Raw genomic sequence first — 24,705 nt, forward strand, 5'->3', positions numbered from 1 at the left:
CCTCTCATGATTTTGTACACCTCAATCAGGTCCCCCCTCAACCTCCGTCTTTCTAATGAAAATAATCCTATTCTTCTCAACCTCTCTTCATAGCTAGTGCCCTCCATACCAGGCAACATCCTGGTGAACCTCCTCTGCACCCTCTCCAAAGCATCCACATCCTTTTGGTAATGTGGCAACCAGAACTGCACGCAGTATTCCAAATGTGGCCGAACCAAAGTCCTATACAACTGTAACATGACCTGCCAACTCTTGTACTCAATACCCCATCCGATGAAGTAAAGCATGCCGTATGCCTTCTTGACCACTCTATTGACCTGCGTTGCCACCTTCAGGGAAAAATGGACCTGAACACCCAAATCTCTCTGTACATCAATTTTCCCCAGGACTTTTCCATTTACTGTATAGTTCACTCTTGAATTGGATCTTCCAAAATGCATCACCTTGCATTTGCCCTGATTGAACTCCATCTGCCATTTCTCTGCCCAACTCTCCAGTCTATCTATATTCTGCTGTATTCTCTGACAGTCCCCTTCACTATCTGCTACTCCACCAATCTTAGTGTCGTCTGCAAACTTGCTAATCAGACCACCTATACTTTCCTCCAAATCATTTATGTATATCACAAACAACAGTGGTCCCAGCACAGATCCCTGTGGAACACCACTGGTCACATGTTTCCATTTTGAGAAACTCCCTTCCACTGCTACTCTCTGTCTCCTGTTGCCCAGCCAGTTCTTTATCCATCTATCTAGTACACCTTGGACACCATGCGCCTTCACTTTCTCCATCAGCCTACCATGGGGAACCTTATCAAACGCCTTACTGAAGTCCATGTATATGACATCTACAGATCTTCCCTCATCAATCAACTTTGTCACTTCCTCAAAGAATTCTATTAAGTTGGTAAGACATGACCTTCCCTGCACAAAACCATGTTGCCTATCACTGATAAGCCCATTTTCTTCCAAATGGGAATAGAGCCTATCCCTCAGTATCTTCTCCAGCAGCTTCCCTACCACTGACGTCAGGCTCACCGGTCTATAATTACCTGGATTATCCCTGCTACCCTTCTTAAACAAGAGGACAACATTAGCAATTCTCCAGTCCTCCGGGACCTCACCCGTGTTTAAGGATGCTGCAAAGATATCTGTCAAGGCCCCAGCTATTTCCTCTCTCGCTTCCCACAGTAACCTGGGATAGATCCCATCCGGGCCTGGGGACTTGTCCACCTTAATGCCTTTTAGAATACCCAACACTTCCTCCCTCCTTATGCCGACTTGACCTAGAGTAATCAAACATCTGTCCCTAACCTCGACATCCGTCATGTCCCTCTCCTCGGTGAATACCGATGCAAAGTACTCGTTTAGAATCTCACCCATTTTCTCTGACTCCACGCATAACTTTCCTCCTTTGTCCTTGAGTGGGCCAATCCTTTCTCTAGTTACCCTCTTGCTCCTTATATATGAATAAAAGACTTTGGGATTTTCCTTAACCCTGTTTGCTAAAGATATTTCATGACCCCTTTTAGTCCTCTTAATTCCTCGTTTCAGATTGGTCCTACATTCCCGATATTTTTTCAAAGATTCTTCTTTCTTCAGCTGCCTAGACCTTATGTTTGCTTCCTTTTTCCTCTTAGCTAGTCTCACAATTTCACCTGTCATCCATGGTTCCCTAATCTTGCCATTTCTATCCCTCATTTTCACAGGAACATGTCTCTCCTGCACGCTAATCAACCTCTCTTTAAAAGCCTCCCACATATCACATGTGGATTTACCTTCAAACAGCTGCTCCCAATCTATATTCCCCAGCTCCTGCCGAATTTTGGTATAGTTGGCCTTCCCCCAATTTAGCACTCTTCCTTTAGGACCACTCTCGTCTTTGTCCATGAGTATTTTAAAACTTACGGAATTGTGATCACTATTCCCAAAGTAGTCCCCTACTGAAACTTCAAAGACCTGGCCGGGCTCATTCCCCAACACCAGGTCCAGTATGGCCCCTTCCCGAGTTGGACTATTTACATACTGCTCTAGAAATCCCTCCTTGATGCTCCTTACAAATTCTGCTCCATCTGCACCTCTAACACTAAGTGAATCCCAGTCAATGTAGGGAAAATTAAAATCTCCTATCACCACCACCCTGTTGCTCCTACATCTTTCCATAATCTGTTTACATATTTGTACCTCTATCTCACGCTTGCTGTTGGGAGGCCTGTAGTACAGCCCCAACATTGTTACCGCACCCTTCCTATTTCTGAGTTCTGCCCATATTGCCTCACTGCTCGAGTCCTCCATAGTGCCCTCCTTCAGCACAGCTGTGATATCATCTTTGACCAGTAATGCAACTCCTCCACCCCTTTTACCTCCCTCTCTATCCCGCCTGAAGCATCGATATCCTGGGATATTTATTTGCCAATCATGCCCTTCCCTCAACCAAGTCTCAGTAATAGCAATAACATCATACTCCCAGGTACTAATCCAAGCCCTAGGTTCATCTGCCTTACCTACTACACTTCTTGCATTAAAACAAATGCACCTCAGACCACCAGTCCCTTTGCGTTCATCATCTGCTCCCTGCCTACTCTTCCCCTTAGTCACGCTGACTTCATTATCTGGTTCCTTACAGGCTTTAGTTACTACCTCCTTACTGTCCACTGACCTCCTCATTTGGTTCCCATCCCCGTGCCACATTAGTTTAAACCCTCCCCAACAGCGTTAGCAAAAGCACCCCCAAGGACATTGGTTCCCCTCCGGCCCAGGTGTAAACCATCCAATTTGTAATAGTCCCACCTCCCCCAGAACCGGTCCCAATGTCCCAAAAATCTGAACCCCTCCTTCCTGCACCATCTCTCAAGCTACGCATTCATCCTGACTATTCTTTCATTTCTACTCTGACTATCACGTGGCATTGGTAGCAATCCGGAGATTACTACCTCTGAGGTCCTACTTTTTAACTTGGCTCCTAACTCCCTAAATTCTGCTTGTCGGACCTCATCCCGTTTTTTACCTATATCATTGGCGCCTATGTGCACAACGACAACTGGCTGTTTACCCTCCCCCTTCAGAATGTTCTGCAGCCGATCTGAGACATCACTGACCCGTGCACCTGGGAGGCAACATACCATTCGGGAGTCTCATTTTCGACCACAGAACCACCTATCTACTCCCCTTACAATCGAATCCCCTATGACTATAGGCCTTCCACTCTTTTTCCCGCCCTTCCGAACAGCAGAGCCAGCCACGGTGCCATGAACCTGGCTACTGCTGCCTTCCCCTGGTGAGCCATCTCCCTCAACAGTATCCAAAACGGTATACCTGTTTTGGAGGGAGATGACCGCAGGGGACACCTGCGCTGCCTTCCTGCTCTTTCTCTGCCTTTTGTTCACCCATTCCCTTTCTCCCTCAGCAATCCTAATCTGCGGTGTGACCAATTCGCTAAACGTGCTATCCACGACCTCCTCAGCATCGCGGATGCTCCAAAGTGAGTCCACCCGCAGCTCCAGAGCCGTCATGCGGTCTAACAAGAGCTGCAATTGGACACACTTCCTGCACGTGAAGGAGTCAGGGACATCAGCAGCGTCCCTGAGCTCCCACATTGAGCAAGAGGAGCATGACACGGGTCTGAGATCTCCTGCCATTTTTAATCATAAGCTTAACTTAGTTAAATGAAAAAGGAATGAAAAGTTTTTACCAATCACACGATAACCACATGAAATAATTTTAAAAATAGCAGTTCGGCACGACAGCTGCTTGAGGCCACTCTACAATCACGGAAATGAGGTTTAGAACCACTGTGAGCAGCTTGTGAATTGTGACCCACACACCTAAAAAACAGGGCTCTTGAATTTCTAGCCCCACATCTGTCATAGAGTCATAACGTCACAGAGTGAGGCCATTTGGCCCATTGGGTCCATGTCTCTGTGTAGAGCAATCCTCAGTCCCATTACCCTGCTCTATCCCTGTAGTGCTGCAAGTTTATTCCCCTCAAGTGCCTATCACAGATTTGTTATAGTACTGTGGAGGCCATTTGGCCCATCGTGTCGGCATCGGCTCTCCGAAAGAGCAATTTACTCAATTCCATTCCCCCAATTTCCTTTTGAAATCATTAATTATCTTCACTTCCACTACACTCATAGGCAGTGAGTTCCAGATATTAAGGCTATTTCATTGTCTTCTGGAGTTGTGATGGGATTCTACATAGGTTCAGTGGCTGTTGGGGTGGACTTCTCTTAACAGACAAATGAAATATTTACATGACTATATTTCTAACTGCTATTTCAGAAAGCAGAGCAAAAATATTTCAATATTTTATTTGGCTATGAAGAAAATGAAGGTCATTAATGGCTAAAGATTAGCAAGACCTTGTAACATCTTTCTGGCAATGGGCTTTATAAATTTCCCAGTAAGAAAATGTCATCATAATTACTAGTAACATGAAAATCACTCGATCACCTAATCATTGTGCGGTTGATTAGGAGGAGGTGGCAATATCTCTGCATTGCAGCAACGTTCTTGCTGACCTTTGTAACTGAGTCATGCAGCCGTCATCTATCTGTTGTGTTCCAATTTACACCTTGCTGAACAGCTTACATTATACATTTTTATCTTGGCAATTGTAGACATGTCTGGAGGTATTGCTGCAATGATTCACCCATTGAATGATGCTGCTTCATCCCTGAGTGCATTTGAGCTGGATAAAGTGGAAGCAAAGGTTTGTTTCTATTTCGGTATGAGAACATTTGAAAAAGTTACCTTTTGCAGGCACATTGTGAGTGAAAATTACTTTGACGTAATTGGGCTGCTCTTCGAATGTTGGACTTAAGGCAAAGTCGATCGCACACCATCTGATTTTCGGACGAAAAATAGACATTTAAAGCTCAGTCCACATGGGGAGAACAGCATATACTAAATGAGGGAGCTTGCCTGAAACAAGCGATGGGGCAGTTAGGTATGCAAATGGAGACCCTAATGTTTCAGGCCTCTTTGATAAATGGATTGTGACTGATTGCAGTGGTGCCATGCAGGCGGCGGTCAGTTTTCTCGGTGCTAAGGCAGATCAAACAGTGGTCCTTAAAGGGACTAGTGGAGGCTGCTACTAAAAAGGTAATAAAAAGCAAGAATGTTTGTTGTGGCTCCACATTAAAACTGTGAGTTCCTGCAGGTCACTGCTTGACTCTCCCCTCAATCTTGCACTCACTGGGCTGAATTTAATGAGCCCACCGCTGAGACTGATGGCTGGCCCGGAAAAGGGTGGCGTTCCTGTGTGTCACCTGTGCATCGGCGCTGCCGCGATTATGCAGCAGGTGGCCATTTTGCACAATGAAGGCGTTTGTCACCCCAAATCACATGGCAGGGGCGTGAAGCAAGATGCTGATTAGGGTGTCAGCTGATGGCACCATCTTTAAAAGCCTGCCAGCCCTGCAATCACTCCTGCCTTGCAGTCAATAGAAGTTCTATCAACTGTGAGGCATAGAAATTCACAGCACTGTTTCCCAAACCACCCAATCCCCCTAGGAAGAGTGGACTGGATAGCTGAGGGTAGACCAAGGGTGGCCCCAAGCATCAATGATGCCTCCAAGCTGCAAGGAAAAGGCACGGGGTTCTCTTCCCCAGCGATGGCAAGAAGAGGTCCTCTTGCCTGACCAAGCAAGCCTGGGTGGTGATCGCAGAGGAGGTCAGCAGACATAGGGAGACCCAATGCAACTGTCCTGTGCAGGAAAAGGGTCAATGACCTCCTGCGTTCAGCCAAGGTGTGTGCTACATTCCAATGCTCTTTTTTGGGTTTGCATGTGACTACGTGGCAGTGTGCGTAACTTAGTTAGGGTGCCACAGCCAGCACAATGACAGTGGGGTTATAACCTCATCCTGACAGATGCATGGCTGCATCTGGGCTACACACCTCCCTCATTCAAAGCTCACCCCCAGTAAATCCCTAGACAGTGTGTGTCAGCATGAGATATATCAGATCCCCCATTTGGGGATGAGGGGCCCATGACAAAAGAATTATCATGGTGATACTTATGCCAATTTATAATTTCTCCATCTTTCCTCTTGCAGAAGAAGAGAGCCTTGAACAGGAGGAGGCGGCCAGGATTGGTGGAGGTGTTCCTGACATTCGTCCTCTAAGCCAGGCCGAGGAAGAGATTTTAGAACTGGTGGGGAGTCAGGGCTGACACGCTATATCTGATGGGGAGACTGGAGACCCCGTGCAAGAGAGTGATTATTGCCATTCAGTGAAAAAATCATGAATGATGGAGAACCGCCTCAGGCATGTTTGCCATTATGGGATATGTGCAGCCTAACACATGTTTCTCTTCTCTCATGTAGCTCAGCGTTCGTAGGTGACTGCAGCCTGAGGGGGAGGACCACTCACAGGATGCATCATCCCATGACTCTCCTGCACCTTCCACCAGTGCAGATACTTTCACATTGGTGGGTTACCGTTTGGCTGTAGAATCAGGGTCATTAGTTAGTGAGAGCACTGCACATGCGCCCGAGCAGCTGGCTGAGGCTGAGACAGCTGAGGCCTCCGACAGTCGGAGGACTGTGGGTGACCAGGCCCATGCTGAGCCTCAGGCTCATGACGAGCTTTTGTTGTCGACAGCACAGGACATGCTGGAGTTTCAGAGAGAGGCAAGGCAACATCTGGTGAAGATGCCAGAGGCAAGGCGGAGCCATGAGCATATGATGAAGGAATCCATCGATGCCATGATTGCTGCATTGTCCCAGGTATACAAGCTCATGGCTTCCTCCATCAAGGGCTTGGTGACCCTCATGAAGAGCCAGATTCCACAGATGTGTGAGGACCTGCACACCATCGTCTTGGCCATGAGCTAAACTCAACAGTGGCAAGGTGAGATAAGGACTAGGAGCCTGGAGACTTCTCCTACTCCTTGTTCTTCTCTGGTGAGCAGGGAGGTTCAAGCAAGCCTTGAAAGGAAGGAGAAGGGGCTGCCTTCCATATCAGGGTGCTCCTTTCAGAGCAGTCTGAGTGTGGGCACTAGCTCCTCAGCCCCTCCACCAGTGACCCCAGATCCAGTAGCCGCGACGACTGAGAAGAGTTCTGCACCAGTGCAGGAAACCCTTAGGCAGCCGGGGCCCTTCAGGCCTCAGGCACCCAGAGGACGGTCGCCAAAGTCATCACACGGCAAGGGACAGCCTGATCAGCAGCCTGCCTCCAGCCCAGCTGCTAGCGCAGGGGTCAGAGTGCAAACTTATTAAGAAAAGCACCTCACCACACTTGGGTATTCATGACTGTTGTAAATATGTTCTTCAGAATTTGATTAAAAGTTCTTTGGTGCCAATCATTAGCCATCATTGTGTGAAACCCATATTCCAACAAGCTTTAATTCTGAGCTTCTGACTTCCACCCTGACACTGCACTAAGCGGTAACGTAACCAAAACCCTCATTATCATGGCAATGTGACTATAGACCTCACTAACATATGTTCTCCCATGGGCACTAGTGTGCATTGCAGCTGGTCGGCATTCAGGGAACACAGGATGGAAAGAAGATGGCAGCCTACATACATGAAGGTAAGTCTTAATTGGATTCTTAGTGAGTGGACATCAGGGTGGTTGAAAGTGGGCCATTATGAGGTTGTCTTTTGCCTCCTTGGAATGTCGCTAAACATGTCTGCCCTCCATCGCCATGTTATCATTATCCAATGCTGCTTGTGCCTGTCTTTCCTCTGCATCCTCCTTGTCCCAGGCATATTGCTCAGGGATATCTTGCTTATGTAAAGCCTCCCCTCTCTGTTGGGCTAGATTTTGCAGAGTACAGCAGACCATCATGACAAATGAGACCCTTGACAGGACATTCAGCAGGGCCCCATCAGATCAATCGAGGCGGCTGAACCTCATCTTCAGCAGCCTAATGGCCTACTTGATGGTCGTTCTGGCAATGGTTTGGCAGTATTGTCAAAATGAAATTTGGCTTCCTTCCATTTCATCTTGATTTTGTCACTCACACCTTTTACTACTTCTGGCTTCAGTAGCTTTCTTGCTATTGGAAGAGTAGTTTGGGTGTGGTGTGACATTAGTCTTTGTACTGAACTACTTTCTATGCCTTTAGTAGGTGTGTTTCTCCACTCGAGGATTACCTTGTATATATCTGTGCTAGATTTGCTTAATTTCTTTATGATCCCTTTGGCAATTTTCACTGCTGCCTCAGTCTTTCCATTTGACTGGGGATAGTGTGGAGATGATGTATGGTTGTTGAATTTTCCAATCCCTTATGAAGCGGCGGAATTCTTCATTCATGAACTGAGGATCATTGTCGCTCATTACAATGTCTGGAATGTCGTAATGACCGAAGTGTGCTTTCAGGCATTCTACAATCTCACCGGTAGTCGTTGAAGTCATCTGGTCTACCTCCCAGTAGTCAGAATAGTAGTCTACGGTGACAAGCTATTCAGTTTCTGGAAGAGTGAAGAGGTCTACTCACAGATACATCCATGGTCTGTCTGGGATGTCATGTGTCACCAGTGACTCTTTAGCTTGGAACTTGTTACATGCACTACACTGGCTGATTTGATCCTTGATTTCATTGCTTATGTTTGGCCAGTAGAGCACTTCTCTTGCCTTCCTCAGACTTGACTCAATTCCTTGGTGACTTTAGCATCTCTCCTGTCAACTCCTTAGGGATAATGAGTCTACTTCCTTTGTACACGATGCCTTCCTGGGTTGTCAGTTCATCTCCTTATGCACAATATGCTCTTGTGACCACAGGAGTGTCCTTGATGCTTTCAGGCCATCCTTTTATCACTGCTTCTTGCAACACTTGGAAAGTTGCAGCTTGTTTGGTAGTTCGCTTGGTTTGAGCAAGGCACTTGTGTGTCATATTCAATGTGTCTGCTGGGTTGATGACTTCCAGAGCATGTCAAGCTGCAGCTTCATGTTGGATCTGGAAGATTTCACACTCTGTCTAGGAAACCTCTATTTTCTTCATAGGAAGTGCTGCTCTCGACAGCATGTCAGTGATATACATCTGTTTCCCTTGCTTGTCTGTCACATCCAGATGATATCTCTGTAACCCGAGCAACATTCTTTGCAGATGCTTGGTTTGAGGAAAATGCTTCGAAGTGGCTTATGGTCGGACTTGACTCTTCTAAGTAGGTATCGATGAAAATGTTCACAAGCAAAGACAATGGCCAGGCACTCTTTCTCGATTTGAGCGCAGCATCATTCCATTTGCTTTAACCCTCTGGATGCAAATGCAACCGGTTGTTCTTGCTGCATTAGGGTTGCTCCAAGTCCTGTCTCGTTGATGTTACATTGCAGGGTGACTTCATCATTCATGTCATAGTAATTCAGTGCCAGGGTTGCCATCATTAGTTGCCTTATTTTAGTGAATGCTGATTCTTGTTCTGTGCCCCAATACCACTGAACATCCTTGGCAGTGAGTTGGTGTAATGGTTCACACTCCGACGACAAATTGCACAAGAGTTTTGCTAAATAGTTGCTGAATCCAACAAATCATTGCACTGCTTTTACATTTGTTGGTCGCCGCATTGCTGCTACTGCTCTCACTTTTTTGGGATCCGGGCAAAGACGTTTTGCTGTCAGTACATGACCTATGTACTTGACTTCGGGTATCTTTAATTGCAATTTTCTTTTGTTCAGCTTCAGGTTCATCTGGCGAACTCTGTCTAGCAGTCACACTAGATTTTGATTGTGGTCAGCAATGGCTTCTTCCATTGTGACTCTGCATCCATAAACTAGCAGATCATCCACTATAGCTTCCACTCTGGGAAAATCACTAACTGTCTTATGATGTCTGTGTTGATACTCCTCTGGAGCCATGGAAATGAAAACCGGCATGCGCAAACATCTATATCTCCCGAATGGCATCCAGAATGTAATTAGAAAGCTGTTGCATTCATCCAGCTTCACTTGGCAGTAATCATCCTTCACGACTAGGGTCGTGAAGATTTTGTACGTTGTGGCAAAATTCCTTCAATGGTTAACATGGGTTCGTGAGATCTCTTCAGTGTTTTATTTAGATCCTTTGGGTCAATGCATACTCTCAGTTTCCAGGTTATTTCACTGCTACAAAGCTGCTAATCCATTCTGTAGGAGTTGTCACTTTCTTGATTATTCCCTTCTTTTCCAGCTCTTCTATCTTGTCTTTCAGGCTGGCCTTGAGGGCAGTTGGAACTTTCCTCAGCAGATGCTGAATTGGTCTTAGCCTCTCATCTGCTTCGAGATGATATTCCCCAGGAAGACATCCTAAACCTATAAATACATCATTGTACTCCTCTAGGATCTGTTCCGCGGTCAATAGTTTAATGTGCTGCGACACATTGCAAATTAAATTTTGCACATTGAGGGTTACCAGTTCAAGCTTTAGATTTGCTCCAGCTGAGATGAGTGGCGTTTGCTTGTCGTCTATGATATGGAACTCCAAATCTTCGTTCTTGTCAATGCATTGGGCTCTTGGAGTAATTTGTCCTCTCGGCATTAGTACGGTCCCACCATATAGTCTCAACCTTACTTTCGAGGGCTTCATTTTTGGATCGCCATGTTGAGCCGCTTTGCACAGGTCTATGAAGGTCATGATGTTGCATGGCCCACCGATGTCTATCTGATACTTTATGTTGGCTTGATGTTCTCCTTCTGCAATCATCATTCCAACAGTCACAAATCATTTATTACCTATCGACCTGACTGAACCAACCTGATGTACAGTGTATAGTGATCCATCAGAATCTTCGGCTGATATCTCTCCAGTGGCCATCTGTACCTGCTTGCTGTGCTTCCTTCTAGCCAAACACTTGTGTGCAAAATGATTCGGCTTCTTGCAGTGAGAACACTGCTCTCCCCACGCTGGACATGCCTTCTTTTCCTTTGTGTGATATCCTCCGCAGTATTTGCATCCTGCCCTTTGTCCGTGATCTTTCTGCCCCTTTGGCTTGGAATGTCTATCAGCACAATGCAAGGCCTGATCTGTTCTGCCATGAATATGCTCTAGCAGCTGATTTACATAATCAGCACTTCTGCATATGTTGATCGTTTTCCTGAGAGTGTTTCTCCTCTCTCAGTAGACATACTCTGACTTTAATTAGATCATCTTTTAGTTGCACAAATTCACAGGATCCTGTGAGCTGTATTAACGCAGTCACATATTGATCTATGGACTATTTTTCACCTTGGGCCTGATATTGAACACATACTTTTCATAAGTTATGTTCACTTGGGGTTCAAAGCGTGCCTTCAAGGTTTTCAAAATTTCTGCTGTCTGTTTTTTTTGTTCCTCTGAGAGATTTAGGGTGGAATACAGTTTGTAACAGTCTTTTCCTAACAGTGATAAAAGTGTAGCTACTCGTAGCTGCTCTGGGTTGTTAATTAAATCTGTCGCAATTTCGCCATTGCAAGTGGGAGAACTACCAGTTCTGCTTCATACCACCTTTCATTTCAACCAGCGCTGGGAGAGGAAGATTTGCAGCCATTGTGTCTTACCCAGTGCGTTCAGTGCTTCATTGTTCCTTTTCTGTGGCTTCTTGTGGCTTTTAGCAGCTTTCAGCAGCTCTGAACATTCCTGCGTTCCTCTTTTAGTAGCTATACTTCTATACAGCTCTTCAACATTCAGTCCCACTTTGTAGATGGTGGGAATGTGAGTTGTGAGGAAGATGCAAAGAGGCTTCAAGGGACTTTGGACAGGCTGAGTGAGTGAGCAAGAACATGGCAGATGGAATTTAATGTGGATAAGTGTGAGGTTATCCACTTTGGAAGGAGGATCGGAGATGCAGAGCATTTCTTAAATGGTGAGAGATTGGAAAGTGTCAATATCCCAAGGGACTTAGGTATCCTTGTTCATAAGTCACTGATAGCCAGCATGTAGGTGCAGCAAGCAATTAGGAAGGCAAATGGTATGTTAGCCTTTATTGCAAGAGGATTTGAGTACAGGAGCAAAGAAGTTTTGCTTCCATTATATAGAGCATTGGTGAGGCCGCACCTGGAATATTGTGAGCAGTTCTGGTCCCCTTGCCTGAGGAAGGATATACTTACCATCGACAGAGTGGAGCGGAGGTTCACCAGACTCATTCCTGGGATTGTGGGATTGTCCTATGAGGAGAGATTGAGGAAATTGGGCGTGTATTCTCAGGAGTTTAGAAGAATGGGAGGCGATCTCATAGAAACTTAAAAAGTTAAGTGGATATACGGAATAGATGCAGAAAGGATGTTTCTCCTGGCTATGGGGTCTAGAACCAGGGGACAAAATCTCAAAAAGGGCAAGCCATTTAGGACTGAGATGAGGAGGAACTTCTTCACTGAGGGGGTAGTGAATCTTTAGAATTCTCTGCCCCAGAGGGTGGTGGAAGCTTAGTGACTGAGTAAGTTCAAGACAGAAATCAATGATTTCTAGTTGCTAATGACATCAAGGGATATGGGGATAGTGCAGGAATATGGTGTTGAGGTAGATGATCAGCCATGATCTAGAATGGCGGAGCAGGCTCAAAGGGTTGAATGGCCTACTTCTGCTCCTATGTTCCTATGACACCAAGTTATGAGCTCACAGGACAACAGTCTTGCTTGTACTGTCTCTATTGAAATGCCTGCTCATGGATGCCTGCAGTGAGTACCTCATGGTAGACGTCACAGGACTACTGCAAGCCAGGAGGCACATTAGGACAATATTGCATGTCTGTCCCAAACAGAGTACCTCCCCATTGTGGCACTGAGGCCTCGCGCCTCGGTGCCGCCAGCTTGTAATGGTCGCAAAGCTGAAGGCACATGAGTGCCACACACCTTTAACAAAATCACGGTCCAGTCATTGAATCGGAGATAATTACTTTTAAATTCATGATAAACAGCATTTCAGAAATTTAAATAGGTTTCCATCTTCCATGGTACTTCACCACTTCTGACAAAATTGGGAAGCTATAGAAGTACGCCAGATTTCAGGGCAGATGGCTCCGCTGTGATTCTCCGTTCTCCCCATGGCACAGGACCCGCCTTAAATGGCGGCACAAAATTCAGTCCATCATGAGCTGGGGGTTGCTTCCCTGTTGGCTGAATTTCCTTTTCTGGATCCCTGCACATCTTCAAGGATAGATTCTGAGAGCCAAGGGCTACCCACTACAGACATAGCTGTACCAACGTAAGGATGCGGAGGAGAGGTACAACACTTGCCACGAGTCAACCCGAGTGACCATCGACCAGGCCAGTGGACTTCTGAAGATGCGCTCCATTGGAGTCCTTCAGTATGCCCCATATTGTGGTGGTCTGCAGTGCACTGCACAACCTGGTGCTGCAGAGGGCGATTGCATTGAAGAAGGAAGATATCCGTGATCATGATGTCTCCTCTGATGATGAGAATGTGAAGGAGCAAGCTGACCAGGCAATGCAAGATGAGAAAGATATGTAAATCATCCATGACCCTCAAGTGCAGCTAAGTGCTCTTCTTAACTCTCTTACGGGTGCCCCTGCATGGTGCTTCCCTGCATTTTCAGCTGAGGTGGAGGCAGCTGTTGATCATACTGCCCCGTGGCTTGGGATGACCTTGGCTGTCATCCTCTGGATGCCTGAGGTCTGGAGTGCACCAGCATGCTGAAGAGCTTCTGCACATGTGCAGGAGCCTCCTCCATAATCGCAGATACTGGAGCTGGGGCCACTGGCAGAGGGGTTGAGGAGCCGCGTTCCACTCCAAGAGCACCCTGAGAGGAGCCCCAGAAACAAAAGGCAGCCGATCCTCCTGCCCTGCAAGGGCCACTTGTACCTCCCTGCTGACCTGAGAAGGACCAGAACTTGGTGGAGACTCTGTGATGGAATATAGGTATAATGGGCTTAATTAAGTAGAATTTGGAAATAGTGTACTATGTCTTTTTGAATTAACAATTGAATACATGGTTAATTTTTAGAACTTACTGACATTCCCCTTTAAGAAGTTAGAAAACTTCAAAGTCCCAGCTATGAACAAGTTGAGAAATCATTAGTGTCTCTGTTGTCAGGGGCTTGGAAGATAAACACACACATTGAAATATCCTGTCAGTAAGAGGTAGCAACAAACTTAATTGGTTTGCGCAGACAGGTCAGCTCTGGAGGTTGCTGTGGGGTGCCATGGAAAGGGCAATTAACAACAAATAGAATGCACTAATAGGGACAAGAAAGGTTAAGTAAACACAATTATAAACATTTTGACCAGATAAAAGCTCACAACTTCAAATTCCAGTAAAACATTAAGTGGAAATGGTAATTAAAAATATGGATTTTAAAAGGAACACAGGGAGGTCACATAAATGTTGGAAATCAGATGCCACCTTAGAAATAGTATAAAAAATTAGAGGTTTTGAAAAAAAGTTTAGGGGTATTGTATCTGCAAACACTTCTCATCCCATGCCTTGCTTGGGGGATTTAAGGTAAAAGTTTACTTTACATTTTAATGGATATTCTGGATATTCTAGGATAAATTTGCTGTAACATTAGCCAGGTTAAACTTTTGAATTCTATGTTAGAAATAAGAATGTGTGTTACATCTCTCAGTAATATTTGATGTTGTGACATACTTATCCACTTAAGAAGTTTATTGCATATTAAATTCTTTAATAAATCTATAAAAGTTAATAAATCGTCTCATGCAGTATTCTGTATACAACTACAAGAACCCCCTCTCTGTGTCTCTTTAAGTGGAGAGATACGTATTGAAGAGAGTTTCCCAGACCCTTATAATATCTGGGATATTTATGACTTAGCCATATATATTAAAAATAGGCTATCCGAAAGGTGGTAATATTCTCTGTTGGTTTTCTTTCTTTGAGGGAAAGCTAGTACAATTCTTTGGACCCAAATAAGTGTCTGAGAATTTGTCTGGTTTGAACTTGATCAAAGGAGATTTATAGGTATGTACTCCTGATTTGATTTAGTCCCTATAAGGGGTTAAAGTCATAAATCACTTCAACTCCAGATGCCTTGTCCCCCTCTTGCCTTGCCACTGCTGCATTGAACTCGTGGCCAAGGTGATGGCATGCAGGTCTGGTATTCACTGACTGGTGTGCTGGATTTGGCTCTCCACAAGGGTCACCAATCTTTCGATGGAGGAAGCCAAGCGCGTACCCATTAGAGACAAGGCAGCCCTCATGGCCAGGGTGGACTGCTCCATCATCTGTGCATGGGTTCACATATAATGGGCTTAATTAAGTAGAATTTATTAAGTGGAATTAAGTGGAAGCTCCGCCAGATGTTTCACCACCTTTTACTGCAGCTGCAGCAGTTGCCATGTCACGACTAACTCCAAAGGCATGTCATCAGCCTGGGGCTCAGCATGGTCCGGGCCTCCCATAGTCCTCCAACTGTCTGTGGCTTCAGCTGTCACAGCCTCTGTCAACTGCTCGGGTGCATCTGTGCTGTGCTCACCAGCTTGTGAACCTGAATCTAATCGCAAATGCATAGCCACTGACATGTGAGTATCTGCACTGGTGGAGGGTGATGGGAATGATGTGACACTGCATCCTCAGAGGATTCCCCCCTCCTTGTCAAAGGTGGCCGGCTGTCTCCCAGTTTCTCGACATCTTCTGACCTCGCTTGCCCCTGATCTGCATGAGAGAACATAAACATGCAAGGGTTAAGGGCCTTCCATTTCCTCTCTCAGTCATACTGGCTGCAGAGCTCCACATACAGCGTTGGTTGCATGGGGACTATGCCTTCTGTGTGCTAGCTGCAACCTGTTGGATTGGAACCCCTGTCTCACTATCACCAATAACCTTACTGGCCTGCCAACACCAAGGCCTCCTCCTCCATAGGGGTGAGGATGTGGAGATATGGCACCCCTCCATCAGCCTTGGCCCTCTCTTTAACGTTGTGTGTCCTCTTTTCCTGGAGGCACAAAAAGGAGGATTATTAGTTTCCCCATAGAGAGAAGCACAATGCCGATTCTGGTGGTGGCCCAACAACTCATGATGGGGGCACGGATGCCACCTGCATACAACCACCCTCTAGGGACCTTGTGGGGATTAGGGAACACAGAAGGGTGCCTCTCACCAAAAGGCATCCATGCCTCAGACAGGATATGTTGCTGCCTTAAAGCCTTGCCACCAACTAGGTGGTCACTTGCTCGGCACCAAGCCAACCCTCTCGCGATACCACATACAAGCCCCAAAGGGAAATGAAGCATGGAGTACTCACCTTGGCGGACTGAATGAGGTCATTGACATGCTTCTGAAACTGTATTTTGGTTCTTAGGGTAACCCCAAGGCTGCTGACCTCCTCTGCAATCTCTGTCCAGGTTTGGTTGGTCAGGCGGGGCTCTCTCCTCCTCCCGTCCCTTGGAAGAGAAACCTCCCACCTTGCCCTTGCAGCCTGGAGGAGAACCTGCAGGGAGGCATCACTGAACCATGGGGCCATTACTTCTGCCGTTGTGTGTGTTGCTCCCAGGGAGCTACTTGATACCTTTGCATCTTGAATGAGGGGGGCAGCAGCAGAATGGTTGAAGGCAGCTGTAGCAGAGTGTCTGCAGGCAGCAGTGGCAGTTCAAACCAAGTCAACAGGAACAGAAAAGACTACTTTGTTCATGCAACAAGAAATGTAGGGCTGGCTTCCCTTTAAATATGGTGCCAGTACCTGCCATGGTGTCAGCTGATGCTGACCTCACTGCTTCCATTTCCACCTCAGGCTTTGAATTGGATGGCCCCCGGGCCTTGCACTCATTAACCGGATGGCTCCTGTGCCGCAAGCTCCTTAATTGGCCTGCCGCCACGAAATTCGGTGCGGCCAGCCGCCTAACAGAGTAATGGAAACGATATTCGCTTCCGGTGCTGCTGCTGTGACCCATGCAATTACCATAAATCCAGCCCATTAACTCTGTTTCTCTATCCACAGATACTGCCAGACATGCTAAGTATTTCCAGCATTTTCTTTTTTTATTTCAGATTTTCACTTATCTGCAGTATTTTGCCTTTGGCTTATGTAGAATCAGTAGCATAGCTATTTTTATTTGTTTGTGCAGTAAGTCATAACCTTGGTGATCTAATAAAGGATAAGGTACACTTTTATGTGCTTTGAATGGATATGTGTCTGATGAATCCTGGTTGGGGTACCGAGGAGGATCACCAGGCAATCATCCTGTGGGCTTAATAATAAGATACCAGCCACATTGATCAGTAATATTGACCTATCCTATGGCAGTAAACAATGAGCAGACTACATTTCATAACATTACTGATTTTCTAAGGCTCACAAATGCGATTGGTTTCACTCATATTACATATGATCCTCATTAAATTAAATATTTTTTTATAAAAGTAAAGTTCACAATGGGAAGTATGTGCTAGTGGCATCATAAATATAGCAGAAATATTTCCTTAGATTGCTATTTCAACTGGAATCTTAAATGTATTCTTTTAGAATGCTTTTACATTTTTGCTAGGAATAGCCAATATGATCTAACCTATAATCACCAGCAGAAATCTTCCTGGTTTATTACAAGTATTGACTGATTCAAGGATGAGATAGAGATGGTTCAGAACAAATATGTTCCCACAAAGAAAAAGGGTGGGATAAACAAATCTAGACCGCCAGGATATCAAACAGCAGACAGGGTAGGCGAAGGCAAAAAAAGGGAAGCTTGTGTCAGGTACTGAGAGTTCAATATTGCAGTAAGCTTAGAGGAGTATTGAAAGTGCAAGGTGAAATTAAAATGGAAATTAGGGAAATAAAGAGAGACATGGAAAATATTGGCAAATAAAATCAAGTAAAACCCAAAGATGTTTTATAAATGCATAAAGAACAAGAGAATAGCTAAGGAAAGATTAGGGCCTATAAAAGACTTAAAAGGTTGACAGGGCCCTCAACTGTGTCCGACCCATTCCCCCCTCCCTCCCAGAACCGTGACAGGGTTCCCCTTGACCTCACTTTTCACCCCACCAGCCTCCATATCCAAAGGATCATCCTCCGCCATTTCCGCCACCTCCAGCGTGATGCCACTACCAGTCGCATCTTCCCCTCCCTTCCCCTGTCAGCATTCCGAAGGGATCATTCCCTCCACGACACCCTGGTCCATTCCTCCATTACCCCCACCACCTCGTCCCCATCCCAGGGCACCTTCTTCTGCAATCGCAGGAGGTGTAATACCTGCCCATTTACCTCCTCTCTCCTCACTATCCCAGGCCCCAAACACTCCTTTCAGGTGAAGCAACGATTTACTTGTACTTCTTTCAATGTAGTATACTGTATTCGCTGCTCACAGTGTGGTCTCCTCTACATTGGGGAGACCAAGCGCAGACTGGGTTACCACTTTGCGGAACATCTCCGCTCAGTCTGCAAGCAGGACCCTGAGCTTCCGGCTGCTTGCCATTTCAACACTCCCCCCTGCTCTCATGCTCACATCTCTGTCCTGGGATTGCTGCAGTGTTCCAGTGAACATCAACGCAAGCTCGAGGAACAGCATCTCATTTACCGATTATGCACACTACAGCCTGCCGGACTGAACATTGAGTTCAATCATTTCAGAGCATGACAGCCCCCCATTTTACTTTCATTTTTAGTTATTTTTTCTTCCTTTTTTTTCCATTCTTTTTTTACATTTTTTACAATCTTTTTTTTTGCATTTATTTCATTTCATCTTAGTTTGTTCAGTTTGCTTACCCACTGTTTTCTTTCAGGTTTGCACTTGCTGCTGTTCAATATTCAGTGTATTTACACCTAATCTGTACTAATGCTTTGTCTTTCAACACACCATTAACATATTGTTTGCCTTTGCTCCATGACCTTTTGGTCAGCTATGTGGCCTTGTCCACTCTAGACCTCCTTTGTTATCTCTTGCCCCACCCCCACCTCACTTGCTTATAACCTGTGACTTTTCTAATATTTGTCAGTTCCGATGAAGGGTCACTGACCCGTAACGTTAACTCTGCTTCTCTTTCCACAGATGCTGCCAGACCTGCTGAGTGGTTCCAACATTTCTTGTTTTTATTTCAGATAACCAGCATCCGCAGTATTTTGCTTTTATTAAAAGGTAACCTGTTTGTGGAGGCAGAAGACCTGAGTATGCTTCTCAATTAATAGTTTGGGCAGGATTTTTGTTTTGCGGTCAGAACTGTTTCCGGGCCCCGACCCTGCATGGCATGGGCATGACACGCTCCATGCGATTTTTGTTGGATTGACCAATTAATAGAATGTGGGCATGCTCGCCATCCAATTAAGGGTGGTGGGCAGGCTCCCAACACTAGAGGTCCAGTAGGATGCCTTCTAACAATCAAAGATTGGCAAACCCACTGTCACAAGTGGGAGCAACTGAAATATGTAGGGAGCGGCAAGGGTGCCTCCATTCCCAGTCGCCGGCCACAGATCAGGTAAGTAAGAAGGCCAGAAGGGTTAGGGCCTTCGGAGGTCAGTGGGAAAGCCTCTCAAGTTAGGGGCACTGTCGCACTTGTGGCCTATTTTCAGAGCGGAGGTTTCTAGATAGATTGGAGGCTCTGGCTCCGAAGTCTGCACGCCCTCCCACTGAGAGGCCATCCATGGCTTCTGGATGGCCTCCTGACGCAACTGGCACCCTGGGTGCTGGATTGAAATTCTGGTCGGCATCAGGAAAGTGCCTATAATTAAGGCCTTAAGGGGCTAAATTAGTTACCTGCTACAGCTGGGCAAGTAACCATTTGCAACATCAATCCTACTCCTCCATAATCCCGTGGAGGTGGGAATGTGCTGTGGAGCTGGCCCAATCGAATTTCCCTCCTGTTGTCAGGCATCCCCTCTGGTCCCACCACCACAGGACATTGTAAATTCAGTCCTTTGCGTCTGTCTTCACGAAAGAGAGGAACACGCAGACATTGTTGTTATAAGGAGAAGGAGTGTGAAACATTCAATGGGATAAACATAGTCGGCACGATTCCAATTCCGGAGTTGGAACCATAATGTCACATGGCTTCCAGGTCCTGACCCTGCACCACTGCAGCAACACACACGCATTGCAAGTTTGATTTGCAAATAACTTAATTGGCCCAGAGTCACCTTCACCGCCTAAGTAGCGGTGGCAGAGGAAGGAGGCAGGACGCAGGCAGCAGTGGGCCGATTTAAAGGGCGGGCAGCAGCCATTGTTGAGGCTGCCGTTCATCCATAAAATGAAAGGAGGAGCTGAGCAGAGGGTTGGGAAGGCCCCCTGTCCCAAGGCAGACCCCAATTTTCTGATGCCTCACTGGAGGTGCTGCTGAAGGCGATGACTGAGAGAAGAAACATCTTGTTCCCTGCCAGTGGCATCAGAAAGCCTGCAAGCCTCACCAAGAGGGCATGGCTGGAGGTGGCCCAGGAGGTCAGCAGCAGAGGAGTGGTGAGGAAGATCTGGTGCAGTGCCAGAAGCATTTTAATGGCCTTCTCAGGTCTGGAAAGGTGAGTCCAAATGAAGACTGAGATGGCATGCCTCCTGATCAGCAGTCACCAGACTGCAAAAGAGAGGGGCATCCTGAGGGCACATAGGGTTCTCCTGACCATAAGCATAGGTCAGAACCCTAGTGCTGTTGGACAGGAGACTGGAGTGCAGACGGTAGCAGCATATATGAATGGAAAGATGCCAGTGGTGAGGGAGAGAGGCATTGTCCTAAATGCATCTTTCTTCACTTTGCAGGCCAAATAGGAGTTGAATGCAGGAAGAACAAGAGGGCACACTTGGACAATAGGGTTTCCCAGCTCACGGTGCTGACTCACTTTGAGGATCTGGCCAGCGTGTCGAGCCATAGGGACGCTGGGGGTGGAGAAACGGGAATCTGCCATAGACGGGGTTAAAACATCACAACATTCACAGGTTCAGGGGATGCATGGCAACGCTCCCCATGCAATGAACTGTTAATGTATAAGCAGTCATATTATTTTAAGCAGCAGAGACATCTGTTGACTGTCCCGATCTCTCCACCACCTTCTCTTATGTCTCCCGAAAGGCCAGCTGCAGAGGGGCTGGATTGCACACTATGACAACTTCCTGAGGACTCAGAGGAGGAAAACACTTCAGAGCCTGCACCATCACATCATACTAGCGTACTCTCCACCAGCGCAGATACGCTTACCTCGGTGGGTCCTCGCATGTTATTAAAGAGGGTGAAGTGCACATCACATTAGAGCTGAAAGATTCTGGGGAGACAGAGTCATCTGTGGCCATTAACCCTTGGAGGAGGGAAGACTGGTGCATCCCTGCTCAGCAGGGTAGAGATGCAGAGCCTCGGGAGTCACTAAACAACCGGCTTTACCTGGGGACCTAGCGTGAGATGTGCCCCCACATGACAGAGTTACCTGAGACTCTGGAGTTATGGAATGAGAATGGAGGAGTCCATTCATCTCATGTGCTCCACAATGCCTCAGTGCTTTGAGCATTTGACCTCCTCAATGAGAGAGATTGGCCAACCTCGTGGAGAGCCATATACGGCATCACTCAGCGTGGAAGCAGGGACAGTGCACTGACACGCACAGGATGCTTGCCAGACCCAGCAGCACTGACCAGCCAGTGGAGTAAATGGTGCAAAGAGACATGGAGTGGATGCCTGCTGTGCCCCAGCTGGTGCTCCCCTCTAGTGATCAAGAGCATCATGAAAGGTCTGAGGAGGTGATAAATGGTGATGGGGGAGCCACCCCTGAAGCCCCATGGCCCCTTCAACAGGCGAAGCATCTGTTGAGTCATGCCCTGTGATAGAGGCTGCCCCTGCAGTGCTGCCGGTGCAGCCGCCTTTGGAGGTGCTCCCCCCGGCACCTCCATACTGAGGCCAACCGCCATGAATATCCTCAAGCTCAGACAGGCACTAGCAAGCAGTCTGCCTCCACCCCATCCTCAGCCACAGAGGGAGCACCTCATAGGAGTGGCCATGATTGCAGGCCATTGCGCCAGTGATGTCACTTTGGATGGGTGTTTTGGATGTTAAGTGATAAAGCACTGGGGAAGTTGTTGCACTAAGGCTGATCTGTGTGTTTCCATTTCATGTTGGCAAGATGCAGGAGAATGGGAAGTGAGGGTTGGCAGAGTGATGGAGTGTGCTGGTGAAGAGTTTGTAAGCTGGAGAACCTGGAGCCTTCCTGCCCCTCCTTCCTCACTTCTTCACTCTCATTGCCCAGGGGTCTGCCTCTGCTCTGGCAGCTGCAGCTCCTCATCGCTGGTCAGAGCAAGCTTGATCCCATTTCCTTTAATGCCCTTCCTTCATTGTCATTGGAATGTAGAGTCTCCCTGAACAACCGCCTGCCCCATCATGACCTTATGAGACCCATTAGCAGAAGGAGCTGACCTTACCCCCTCCACACACCCCAATGTTGGTCCCTCAAAATGCCCTTGTCAAGAGTGCAGAGATATGAAAGATAATTCTTCTCACTGAGCACAACTGGTTGCCCTGAATGAGGGCCTTGTCTGAGCCTTCCCTCTACAATGCTGCCTCTTGCTTCTGTCCCACTGTTCCAGCTGGCTCCCTGCTGTGTCACCGGCTTCTCCTCCCTGTCGTGATTCTGACAGTTCGTCAAACCCGCACATTAGAAAGAAAATCTTAGATTGACCCTTTAATGAGCTGACAACAAGCTCATTAATAGGTTACATGGACATTTGCACAGAGCAGGCAGGTTGCCTTTTCTGGCTCCCGCCACTACCTTTTAAACTTGGAGCATGCCGGTTTCGCATCAGGAAAATATCACGCCAACCCGAGGGGTGGGCTAAGTGACTGCCCACCTCCCTTTTCCGCCCTCACGAATTAATAAAAATCCCACAGTGGGAAAATAAATATTAAGGGGTTTAGCATCTTCGAAAGTAGATAAATAGCCAGGCCCGGGGCGGCACAGTGGCGCAGTGGTTAGCACCGCAGCCTCACAGCTCCAGTGACCCAGGTTCAATTCTGGGTACTGCCTGTGTGGAGTTTGCAAGTTCTCCCTGTGTCTGCGTGGGTTTCCTCCGGGTGCTCCGGTTTCCTCCCACATGCCAAAGACTTGCAGGTTGATAGGTAAATTGGCCATTAGCAATTGCCCCTAGTATAGGTAGGTGGTAGGGAAATATAGCGACAGGTGGGGTTGTGGTCGGAATATGGAATTAGTGTAGGATTAGTATAAATGGGTGGTTGATGGTCGGCACAGACACGGTGGGCCGAAGGGCCTGTTTCAGTGCTGTATCTCTAAACTAAAAACTAAACATATCCCAGTTTGCCAAGTGAAGCAAGGGAGAAGATAACAGAGGCTCTGACCTCTCTGGCTGGAAGACTGGAAGACTACGTCCCTTGCTCCATTATTTAGAAAGGGAGAAAGGGATAGAACAAGTCAGTCATACTAACCTCAGAGGTGGGCAAATTATTGGAAAAAATTGAGAGGGACAGTATAAATCATCATTTAGAAAGACACAAATTAATCAGGGACAGTCAGCATGGATTTGCTAAGGAAAGGTCATGGCTGACAAACTTGATTGAACTTTTTGAGGCAGTGACAAGGAAGGTTGATCAGGGTAGCACATTTGATGTTGCCTACTTGGATTTTATCAAGGCTTTTGACAAGATTCTACATGGCAGACTGGCCAGAGAAGTAAAAGCTCATGGGATCCAAGGGAAAGTGGCGATGGATCCAAAATTGGCTCAGTGGCAGGAAGCAAAGGTTAATGGTCGATGGGTGTTTTTGTGACTGGAATACTTTTTTCCAGCAGGTTTCCATGTGGCACAGTACTAGGCCCCTTGCTCTTCATGATACATATGAATGATTTAGACTTAAATGTAAAGGGCATGATTAAGAAGATTTCAAATGATACAAAAGTGGGCTTTGTTGTTGAGAGTGAGGAAGAAACTACAGACTGCAGGAAGGTATCAATGGACGGGCTAAGTGGCAGTAAAGTGGCAAATGTAATTCAATCTAGAGAAATGTGCTGTAATGCAATTGGAGAAGGCAAACAAGGCAAGGGAATACTCAATTAATGGTGGGATACTGAGAATTGTAATAGAGCAGAGGTACTTTGGAGTACATGTCCACAGATCACTGAAGGTAGAAAGACAGGTAGAAAAGGTGGTTAAGAAAGCAAATGGGATATTTCCTTTATTAGCCCAGGCATAGAATATAAGTGTAGGTGGTTATGCAAGAACTGTTTAAAACACTAGTTAAAAGACAGAGGCGAAAGGGGAGAGCCAACTGTGCAACAGCCCCGACAAACAAATTTCTCTGCAGCACCTGTGGAAAAGCCTGTCAATCTAGAATTGGCCTTTATAGCCACTCCAGGCGCTGCTTCACAAACCACTGACCACCTCCAGGTGCGTATCCATTGTCTCTCGAGATAAGGAGGCCCAAAGAAGAGGCCACAGCTAGAGTACTCTGTACAGTTCTGGTTACTGCACTACAGGAAGGATGTGATTAGACTAGAGCGGGTAGAGAGGAAATTTATGAGGATGCAGCCAGGATTGGAGAGTTTTAGTTATGAGGAAGATTGGACAGGCTGGGGTTATTTTCTTTGGAACAGAGGAGATTGAGGGGAGATTTAATTGAGGTGTATAAAATTGGGCCGCATTTGTTGACAACACAACCACTAGATGGTGCACTACTCACAGATGCGTAAATGCAGGCTGGAATTTTACCTGCTCAAATCAGACGTCCTCCGAGGCGGCTGAGCCGACAAATGGCAGGCGATGACGTCGGGTCGGGTCCCCGATGCCCAATCCCCATCTTATGCAGGTCGGATGGCGGGCGAGATGATGAGCCGTTCGCCATCCAATTTGCAGCAATTAAGGGCCAATTGAGCTAATCTAAAATCCAATTGACAGCCATTTTACATCAGCTGTCACATTT

This window comes from Heterodontus francisci, chromosome 5 (assembly GCF_036365525.1).
Source record: "Heterodontus francisci isolate sHetFra1 chromosome 5, sHetFra1.hap1, whole genome shotgun sequence".
Classification (NCBI taxonomy): Eukaryota; Metazoa; Chordata; class Chondrichthyes; order Heterodontiformes; family Heterodontidae; genus Heterodontus; species Heterodontus francisci.